Source organism: Furipterus horrens, unplaced genomic scaffold (assembly GCF_987537825.1).
Source record: "Furipterus horrens unplaced genomic scaffold, mFurHor1.1.pri manual_scaffold_17, whole genome shotgun sequence".
Classification (NCBI taxonomy): domain Eukaryota; kingdom Metazoa; phylum Chordata; class Mammalia; order Chiroptera; family Furipteridae; genus Furipterus; species Furipterus horrens.
Window position 1 is genome coordinate 77,176,700 of NW_028327187.1, and position 9,802 is coordinate 77,186,501.

General features: G+C 45.1%; 1 pseudogene; it reads left to right on the forward strand.

Annotated features, from left to right (window-relative positions):
* Positions 1-6,802: 6,802 nt before the first annotated feature.
* On the forward strand, positions 6,803-8,814 carry LOC149991317 (PWWP domain-containing DNA repair factor 3B-like; annotated as a pseudogene).
* Positions 8,815-9,802: the final 988 nt, after the last annotated feature.

The following is a 9,802-nucleotide window of genomic DNA, read 5'->3' on the forward strand; positions in this document are numbered from 1 at the left end:
TCTGTCAGCTCTCTTATTCAGGATCTGGGGTACATTGTCTTCAGCCTCCAGAAAAGCATGTGCCATGTTACACTGGATCATGGTGAAGTCCAGAAAAGGCGCAAGGCCTGAGAGAGTGTCATCTCCATAGGTCCCAAGTTTCAAGAGTCCAGATAGAGTCTGGGTCTATAAGGCAGCGTCCTTGGCGGCTTTGGAGTGAGCTAGAGCAGGCACAATCAAAGTTAGAGCAGGCACGATCAAAGCAGCAGCATGCCTGCTTTCTTGCTACTTCAGGCCGCATGGCTGATTCCTGACTGCAAACTGCATAGGTATTTCTTCTCACATGGCTCCTACAACCCGCTCCTCCATCATGGGGCACTTCTTTCATGCTTCTCTCCCATGCTCCTTCTTACTCCAGCTCTTAATCCAAAACAGCATGGCCCCTTCTTTCACAATAGACCTCATGGTGGATGGAGGGGCCCTTCTACATCCTTTCAATCAGCATGGCCCCCTTCCTCATGGCTCCCCCTAATTTTAAATATTGACCCTAAGTACCATAAATCATTGCTATGAAAAGTATCTTAAGCCTTATCATCCACCTTTTTACCCAGGCAGCAGTACAGCTATTATCTAGCTATCAGCTTGCCATAGGCATGCAAAGTACCTTAAAAGTACTTCCCCCCACCCCCCCACCATGGGCTGCAGGGACTTTGAGGATGTCTCCCCTGCCTTGCTACATCTTGGTGTGGTCCTCTTTGGGACCAACTTGTTTGGGACTGTGTGCTTCCTGGGCTTGTAGGTCTATTTCCCTCACCAAATTAGGGAAGTTTTCCTTCATTATTTTTTCAAATAACTTTTCAATTTCTTGCTCCTCCTCTTCTCCTCTGACACCCCTATGATTCAGATGTTGATATGCTTAAAGTTGTCCCAGAGGTTCCTAAGCCTCTCCTCGTTTTTTTATATTCTTGTTTCTTCATTCTGCACTGGTTGACTGTTTATTTCTTCCTTATGCTCCAATACATTGATTTGAACCCTGGCTTCCTTCCCTTCAGTATTGGTTTCATTTGGATTTTTTCTTCATTTCACATAGTGTAGCCTTCGCTTCTTCCCTTATGCATTTGCCGTACTCAGTCATTTCTCTGGGCATCATTATCACCAGTGTTTTGAACTCTGTTGGCTATCTCCTCCTCACTTAGTTCTCCCTCTGGAGCCTTGATCTGCTCCTTCTTTTGGGCCATACTTCTCTGTCTCCTCAACATGCCAGCCTCCTGTGTTTGTCTCTGTGTTTTAGGTAGAGCTGTTGCACCTGTTACTTTTAAGGGGCGGAGCCTTAAGTATTCGTCAGTGCAGCGCAACCTGTTTCAACGCCTTGTGATGCTGTATGTGGGGGAGGGGTCAGAGAGGGAACCATGGCTTTTGCCGAGCACTCGCCCCTTTTCCAGTCACTTCACCTGCATCCCCTGTGTGACTGGCGCCCTTCTAGCTGTTGCCTTGGCCATGGTTCCCAGAGTGGGTGGGTTTGCACATGTTCCAAAGTCATAGGGGCCCTCTAAACAAACGCTCCTGAGAGACAGGCAGTTTCTTCTGCCACGCCAATCCCCTCTGGTTTTCATAGCCAGAAATACTCAGCCAGTCTGAATGAGTATTACTTCTTTATAGCTTTGTTTGTTGGACTTCTACACAGTTCGATTTTCTGGCTGTTCTAGGTTGCTTTTTGTTTAATCCTTATGGTTGTGCAAGGAGGCGCAATGTGTCTACCTGCACCTCCATCTTTGCCCTGGGGTTACTTTAAAGGTTAATTTGTGTTGTTCAGTGTTCTGGTTTTAACACATTGTGCCTGGTGTGCAAAAGAAGATCGATATTTACATACTATTCTATCTGTCTATCTATCTACCAATCATGTATCCACTACCCACACATATCTTTAGAGAGAGAATAGAGAGTTGCACTCTTTATTAGTACAAACTATGAAAATAAAATCATCTGCAACATTATCCACCAACCCTTAATGGAAGATGTTCGGACCGTGGACCAAAGCATACGATGGCAGAACAATTTACTGTTTTCATTCAACACCCTTCCGTTGGTGATTGTCTCGCTTAAGGATGTATTGTTTTAGTAATTGGAAAAATAACTGTAGCTGATATTTTGGTTGTCTCTTGAAAGCGGTCCACTAAAGGGTTTGATACTTGAAAAGATGTACACAAATGTGAATGTGAGAGAATATTCAAAGTGTTTGTATAATTTTAAAAAACTGTTTTCTATGTTATATAATATATGTATAAACAGAATAAAATGTCTAGAGTCCATGCAGTATATATTTCCAGTAAGCATTCCTAGGTGTTAGATTAGATTACTGGTGCTTAGTATTTTTACTACTTTCTAATTTGAAACATCATTTTAGATTTTCCATGTATGTTTTTAAAATAAGGAACTAAAAGGAACTGCAAATAACATCTATACTAGAAGCAGAAACATGTGCATGCGTGTGTGGAGGCAGAGAGCATGGATTACAGGAATCAATACCAGGCATCTGTGTGTCTAATGTGGTTCTGGGTGCTTGCGTGTGTGTGTGTGTGTGTGCGCGCGCGCGCGCACCTTGGGATGTTGGTTGCTCTCTGGTTGGAGTTGAGGTGACCCAGGCACTCCTGTTTTGTGTGATGGCCTGGCAGGTCTTGCTGCAGAGAAGCTGCAATGACGGAGTCACCTGTTTTTCCTTCCCCCTTCTGTTCTGTGCTCTGAGCAGGTACACTGAGTTCTCTAAGACAGAGAACCTGAAACCTGCATAATCAGGTTATGTCCAAATTATGCACATTTAGTCATGGTATAGTTCATATTATATCTAGGAGTGTGTGTGAACAAAGCTGTACATGCAGGCACTTATTACAGAAATAATATTTCATCTTCCAAAGAACATCATTTGAGACTGATAATGGATCAACTAAAATCTATAAGTGAATTATAACGCATATCTGTACAGTGTATACAGAAAAGTAGAACCTATGAACAGGGTATTTCTGGGTGGGAAGAGGAGGATTGAGAGAATGATTGCATCTGCCTTCCACACAACTAAATATCTGAAATTTACTTTAAGTTTTCAGATTTTGGAAGACCCACGTTGTCAAGACATTCACCAGAATGGTGTGAAAATAGGCATTCACATGAAATGGCGATCAAGATGCTCTTGAGTGAGGAAATGCAATCCTACGTCATATGTGCAGGTATGTGCAAATGAATGCATAAGAGATATGTGGGAAGCCCATTCACCATCATTTTGAGAGCGAGCATCTCTAATGTGTCGCCTCCTGCATATGTGGCTCTACACATTTTATATTCTCCACAAGCCCATTTAATGTTTCTTTAGATGGACAAAACAACACACACTAACATTACAGACCCCATGTTTGTGTCACACACACACACACACCGTGCACACACATGCTGCTACTCTGAAAGACTCTATGAATCCAAGGAAAAAGAGGACTATCATGAAAGCAGTAGTTCCCGCTCCTGTGGAATAGGAGAGACTAGCATCAACTAAGTAGCTTAAGTGGGAAATATATTGAAGTGCAAAAAAGGAAGAAAGGAAGCATGGCATCTACGTTATAAATGAGACTTAACTAACATTTCTGTTTAAGAATGGCATGCGATCCAAGGTCGGGCAAGGGGAAATGATGACCCTATCCCCATTTATTTTTTAAATATATTTTATTGACTATACTGTTACAGTTGTCCAAATTATTTTTCCCCTTGCTCCCCTCCACACGGTACCCCCCTTCCCTCCAGCAATTCCACTGTCTGTAGGTCGTGCGTGTAAGTTCTTCACTTGACCCTTTCCTATACTATTCTTAACATCACCGTGTCTATTTTATACCTACCGATTATACTTCTTAATCCCTGTACCATTTATCCATTGCTCCCCCTTCCTCCTCCCAGCTGATAACTCTCCAAAGGATCCCCATACCTATGATTGTGTTCCTGTTCTGGTTGTTTGCTTAGTTTGTTGTTGTTCTTATTTTTTAGATCCTGTGTTGATAGGTGTGAGTTTGTTGTCATCTTAATGTTCATAGTTTTGATCTTCTTTTTCTTAAATAAATCCCCTTAACATTTCATATAATAATGGCTTGGTGATGATGGACTCCTTTAGCTTTACCTTGTCTGGGAGGCACTTTATCTGCCCTGCCATTCTAGATGATAGCTTTGCTGGGTAGAGTAATCTCGGTTGTAGGTACTTGCTTTTCATCACTTTGAATACTTCTTGCCAGTTCCTTCTTGCCTGAAAAGTTTCTTTTGGAAAATCTGCTGATGGTCTTACAGGAACTCATTTATAGGCGACTCTCATCTTTTCTCTTGCTGCTTTTAAGAGTCTGTCTTTAACCTCTGGCATTTTAATTATGATGTATCCTGGTGTGGTCCTCTTTGGATCTAGCTTGTTTGGGACGCTCTGTGCTTCCTGAACTTGTACGTCTATTTCCTTCGCCAAATTTGGGAACTTTTCCTTCATTATTTTCTCACATAAGTTTTCAATTTCTTGCTCTTCCTCTTCTCCTTCTGGTACCCGTATGGTTCAGATGTTGGCACGTTTAAAGTTGTCCCAGGGGTTCCTCAGCCTCTCCTTAATTTTTTTCAGTTCTTGTTTCCTCATTCTGTACTGGTTGATTGTTTTTTTCTTAATTATGTTCCAAATCATTGATTTGAACCCCGGCTTCCTTCCCTTTGCCATTCGTTTCATGTGGGTTTTCCTGCATTTCCCTTAGTATAGCCTTCACTCCTTCCCTTATGCATTTGCCATACTCAAGCATGTCTGTCCAGTCTGTGAGCATTGTTATCACCAGAGTTTCAAACTCTGCATCTGTTAGGTTGGCTGTCTCCTCATCGCGTAGTTCTCCCACTGGATCCTTGATCTGTTCCCCCTTTTTGGGCCATATCTCTGTCTCCTCAACTTGACAGGCTCCTGTGTTTGCCTCTGTGTCTTAGGTAGGGCTGCCACACCTGCTACATTGTAAGGGGAGGAGACTTAGGTGTTCGTTAGTGCGGGGCGACCCGTTTCACCACGTTGTGGCACTGTATGTGAGAGAGGGGTCTGGGAGGGAACAACGCCACTTGCTCAGCACTCACCCCTTTTCTGGCCCTTCTCCCACTTCCCGTATGGGACTGGTGCCCCTCTATCTGTTGCCCTGGTTGTGGTTCTTAGGGTGGGTGGACTTGTGGATGTTCTAGGACCGTGGGGGCCCTTTAAAAAATGGACTCTGCTGAGAGACCGGCAGTTTCTTTTGCCACCTCAATCCCCACTGGTTTTCACAGTCAGAAAGAATGAGGCTTTATTTTCCTTGGGACTGGAACCATGAGCTGTGTGGTCTGGTTTGGAGCTGGGATGATTCCCCAGGTGTCCCTCCAGACTTTCATAATGTGTGACTGCACTTTCTGCCAGCCGGCCACAGCCACTGCCTTGCTGCCGCTGCCACCACTGCCTCTGCCACCGCTGCCACACCGCCTGCTCTCCACTTCAGTTCTGCCCCTCCTACCTGTCTGGATGAGTATTACTTCTGTATATCTTTGTTTGTTGGACATCCATGCCATTCGACTTTCTGGTAGTTCTGGTTGTTTTTAGTTTTGAGGTAGTTGTATTCCTTCTTATGGTTGTGGAGAGAGGCGAAGCATGTGTACCTACACCTCCATGTTGGCTGGAAGTACACCCTCTTCTTTCGTTCCCCATTTAACTGGCTTAATTTCCTATCTCTTTTGGATTTTCTAGATTAACATAGAGGTGCATAGGTCCTGGGTATCACCATTTGGTGCCATTTTATCCCTGGAAGAGCAGTGCACTTCAGAAGCCCAGAGAAGGGTAAAGGGTCTGTTTGACAAGCAGTTGGAGTTTACAGTTCAACAGGTCCTGCTCACAAAACCATGCTTACCACAGTCCACCTGGCATTTGGTAAGACTTTCCCATTTTACTACACATTTCTTCTGCAATCATTTATTTCATGTTGGCATTTGGTGTGTGTTTTATTTTTGCTCCTCACTCTACGGTCACTACTTCACACTAATTTGGTGCTTGAGGTTGGGGGTGGGGATCCATTTAAACCACCATGGAGACATGAAGAGGCGCACGCACGTACCAGCCAATGGCGCATGCCTGCAGCAGTCCTTATGAAGCGTAATACCTCTAACAACCACAAGAGCTTCATGAACCTCTGGATTCTAAGCTCACACTCTTGAACATGATATTGTGCTGACACCCAATGTCTGTAGGTCGGAGGTCATCTCTGGCTTCCTTGTGTGCACAGGGAAGTGCTAGAACAGTGGAAAAGAGACACTGAAACATTCCCCTAGGATGAGCCCTGAGGAGCACAAAAGGCCCAGGATTTCCAATAGCACAAAGGAGATCCCAGTCATGACACCCACCTCCACACACAAATGATCTTTATTATGCAGTAGTGACAATAGGACACAAAGTTGGGTTCAGAGGGCTGTGAAATTCTTCTGGTATCTGTCATATTTTTTCCCAAAAAGTTGCCTTGTATTCTGCTGCCCCCCCACTCCTGTCTGTTACACAAAAGGAACTCTTTCTGATACTCTTCTTCTTTTCCTTTTCCATATTCCAGTATTCTCCAGTATAGTCTATCAAAACACAAGTTCCGGCATTTCTGGAAGAGTCAGGTGGAGAAGAACCAGCCACACAAGCAATAAACCCTCTCAAGTCCTAGGCAAAAAAGATGTGGTGAAGCACATTGCCTGAGGGAAAACCTGCTGTGGCTGTGGGTATGACTGCTGGACCCCTAGACTTCTGTTAATTACCTTTCAATACCCAAGATCAATCATAATGGACTCCAACTATGTCTTATGCAATTGGAAAGACCAAGTTTGGCCAACAAGGGTTTTGTCCAGATCTGGAAGGTCACCAAAAAATAAGAGGAAAAAGGCATGTTGTCTACAAGTTGAAATACTCTCAGTGGGTGAAAAAATTAAAGTGAAGCACAGGGAAGTAAAGATCCTAAATGAGTCTCAAATTGAATCCATTTCCTCTTCGATAGTGGCCTAGCCAAAGGCCAGTGTCCCACCAGGAGACGGAGTGGCCTACAGGAGAGTTCTTACATTGGCACTGGAGATTCTGAAAAAGAGAGCAAACTTGGGTCCGTCAAGAGCATCATATGATCCAGAGACCATCACAGTGTCTCAAAAGGGCCCACAAAAGCAATCTCATAAAAAGTATCAGAAGCCCAAAGGGAACTCACTGAGATGTCTTAGCAAAAGGAAAACCCCCAAATCACTGTTGGTACGTTCAGAGGGTGAGGACGCCCCTGGCGGTGACAAATCACAGGTACATACATCTGTTGCTCCTGTTCCAAGGGAAATGCAAACGAAGTCCTCAGAGAGCTCCAGCATGTGCTCAAACTTCCCATTGCTTTAAGAAGATGACCAGGAGAAAGAGGGCAAGGAAAAGACGAACACCTCAAAAGTTATGTCCTGGCATTGCACAGCCAAGAAGAACCGTGCAGGGGCTAAGAAGGGAGGTGTCCTTCCATCTCTGCCACCCGGTTCCATCGTCACTGTGCCCAAGGCTCTGAAAAGAGAGGCACCGTGAAGCATCTGCCAGATAACCCTGGCTGTCTCCTCTGAGTGCTCTGCCTTCTCCGGGAACATTGAGAACCCTGGAGAGGGTGCCCGGAAGCCAGGCTCTGAAAGTGCGGCAGCATCCTCCAGTGCCCCTAACCCGAGGCTGCGGTATTCACTCCGTTTGGCAAGCAAATCAAGGAAGCAGTGGGTGCCAGAGTTTAAGAAAGGATGGCAGGAACCTCAACCTTTTGTTGACTCAAAGGCTGTTAACCCCACCACCGCTATGAAGAAGGATATTGCCAAGGACGTGGGACAACTGATAAGCAGGGCTGTCCCACAGGAACCGCGTCCCATTGAAAGAGGAATGATGGTCTGGTTTAAATTTCAAAGTCACCCATTTTGGCCAGCAGTGGTGAAGAGTGTCAGCCACCCAGAGAAGACTGCAAGGGTGCTTTTGATTGATACAAACATGTGCCCTGAACGGAGCGGCATTCGAGTGCCTCTTCAGAGATTAAAGCATCTGTATTGTAAAGAGAATGAGAAACTAATGAAGAGAGCCAAGAAAGTGTACGAGCAGGGTGTGAACTGGTGCTTCTCCCTGATTTCCCACTACAGAGAAGGGCTCGGTCGTGGGTCTTTTGTGGGTTCTTTCCTGGACTACTATGCCGCCGACATCAGCTACCCAATTAGGAAAGCCATCCAAGAGGGGTACCTGGAGATTGACTTCCTAAAGGTGAATTATGCCGACCTGGACGATTCTGAGGAGGAGAGCTCCCCAGGCGGGAAGAGGCCCTGCAAGAAAATTCTCCCTGACCGGATGAGGGCCGCTCGGGACCGAGACAACCAGAAGTTCGTGGACTTCATTGTGAAAAGAAAGGGCGCCGACTCCCATCTTCTGGACATCGTCAAAGGCAGGAAACAGTCCAGGTGGCTGGCGTCATTTCTCAATTCAAGCAGGTATGTGATCTGCATTGAGACATTCCTGGAGTATGAAGACCAGTTGGATATCGTGGTAAGACATTTACAAGAGATCTACAAGCAAATAGACAAGAACATGCTGACTCTGACAAGGGATGACAAAGTCAGTTTTGTTCTGGAAGTCCTTCTGCCAGAGCCATCATTTGTTCAATTGCTGCACTTGATGGGTGAGATCACAAGAAGGCAGAAGAAAAGTACCTGCAAGGGCCACCTGTGCATTACCGGGAAAAAGAACTATTTGATAAAAGTATCTTAAAGAAAATAAGAAAGAGACCGGCAATCAGGAGCAAGGCTAAATAACTCTCCCCCTGCTCCCGTACCTTAGCAGAGAGACCTTTCATTTGTATCATTAGTAAGAAACCCTGACTGCACGAAATGTGTGATCCCTCCATTCTCTATCACTCATAAAGACATTCTGGAGACTTCCAGGCCTAGACTGACACAGTCCATCTCCCTCTACAACTAAGAAGGAATACAACTACTGCAAAACCAGAAATAATCAGAAGTTCCAGAAAATAAACCTACATGGAAGTCCAACGTATGAAGTTATAAAGAAGTGGTGCTTGTCCAGATGGGTAGGAAGGGCGAAGGTGGAGAGGTCAAGCTGTGCTGGCTGCGGAAGCTGTGGCACAGCGGTAAGCACAGAAACCTGTATTTAAGGGGAGGTGAGAAGCACCTGGGGGGCACCCTCGGCTGCAGACCAAATCTGTTACCTCGCGATTCCAACACCAGGGAAGGCAGTCCCCCATTGCCTTGGACTGTGAGGGTCGGATGGGGTGGGGACAGAGGAGGAGGCTCCCGGTGAAGTGAAGGTGCCTCACACACCCTGGGCCTGGTTGGAAGCTGCTCTGTCCAACAGAGTCTTCATGACCACGGCGGAACAAACGCTTACCTAGGACACTTTATTATGTCCGATGAAATAACTTTTACCCAGGACACTTTATTATGTCTGGGGGAAGGTACGTGTCTGCTCTATCTAGTGGAGAACAGCAGCTAGGCCTCTGTCCCTTATACTTTTTATTGAGAAGGATGCGCATGGGAGATACAAGATCAACATTCACAAATCACCAATAACTTTCAGGTGCCTAGGTTACAAATGACAATAACTGATTACAAATTCTAGTACAGCGGGTACAATGAATAGTCTGTGCTACGGTCTATTAAACTTCTTGACCCCACACTGGCACTACGTACCAGGTTTCATATACTCCCTGCTAGAGATTGTATATACTTAATTATGAGATTTTAAAAAGTAGAACAAATTCTAAAGCATAATAAGTATTCTTTA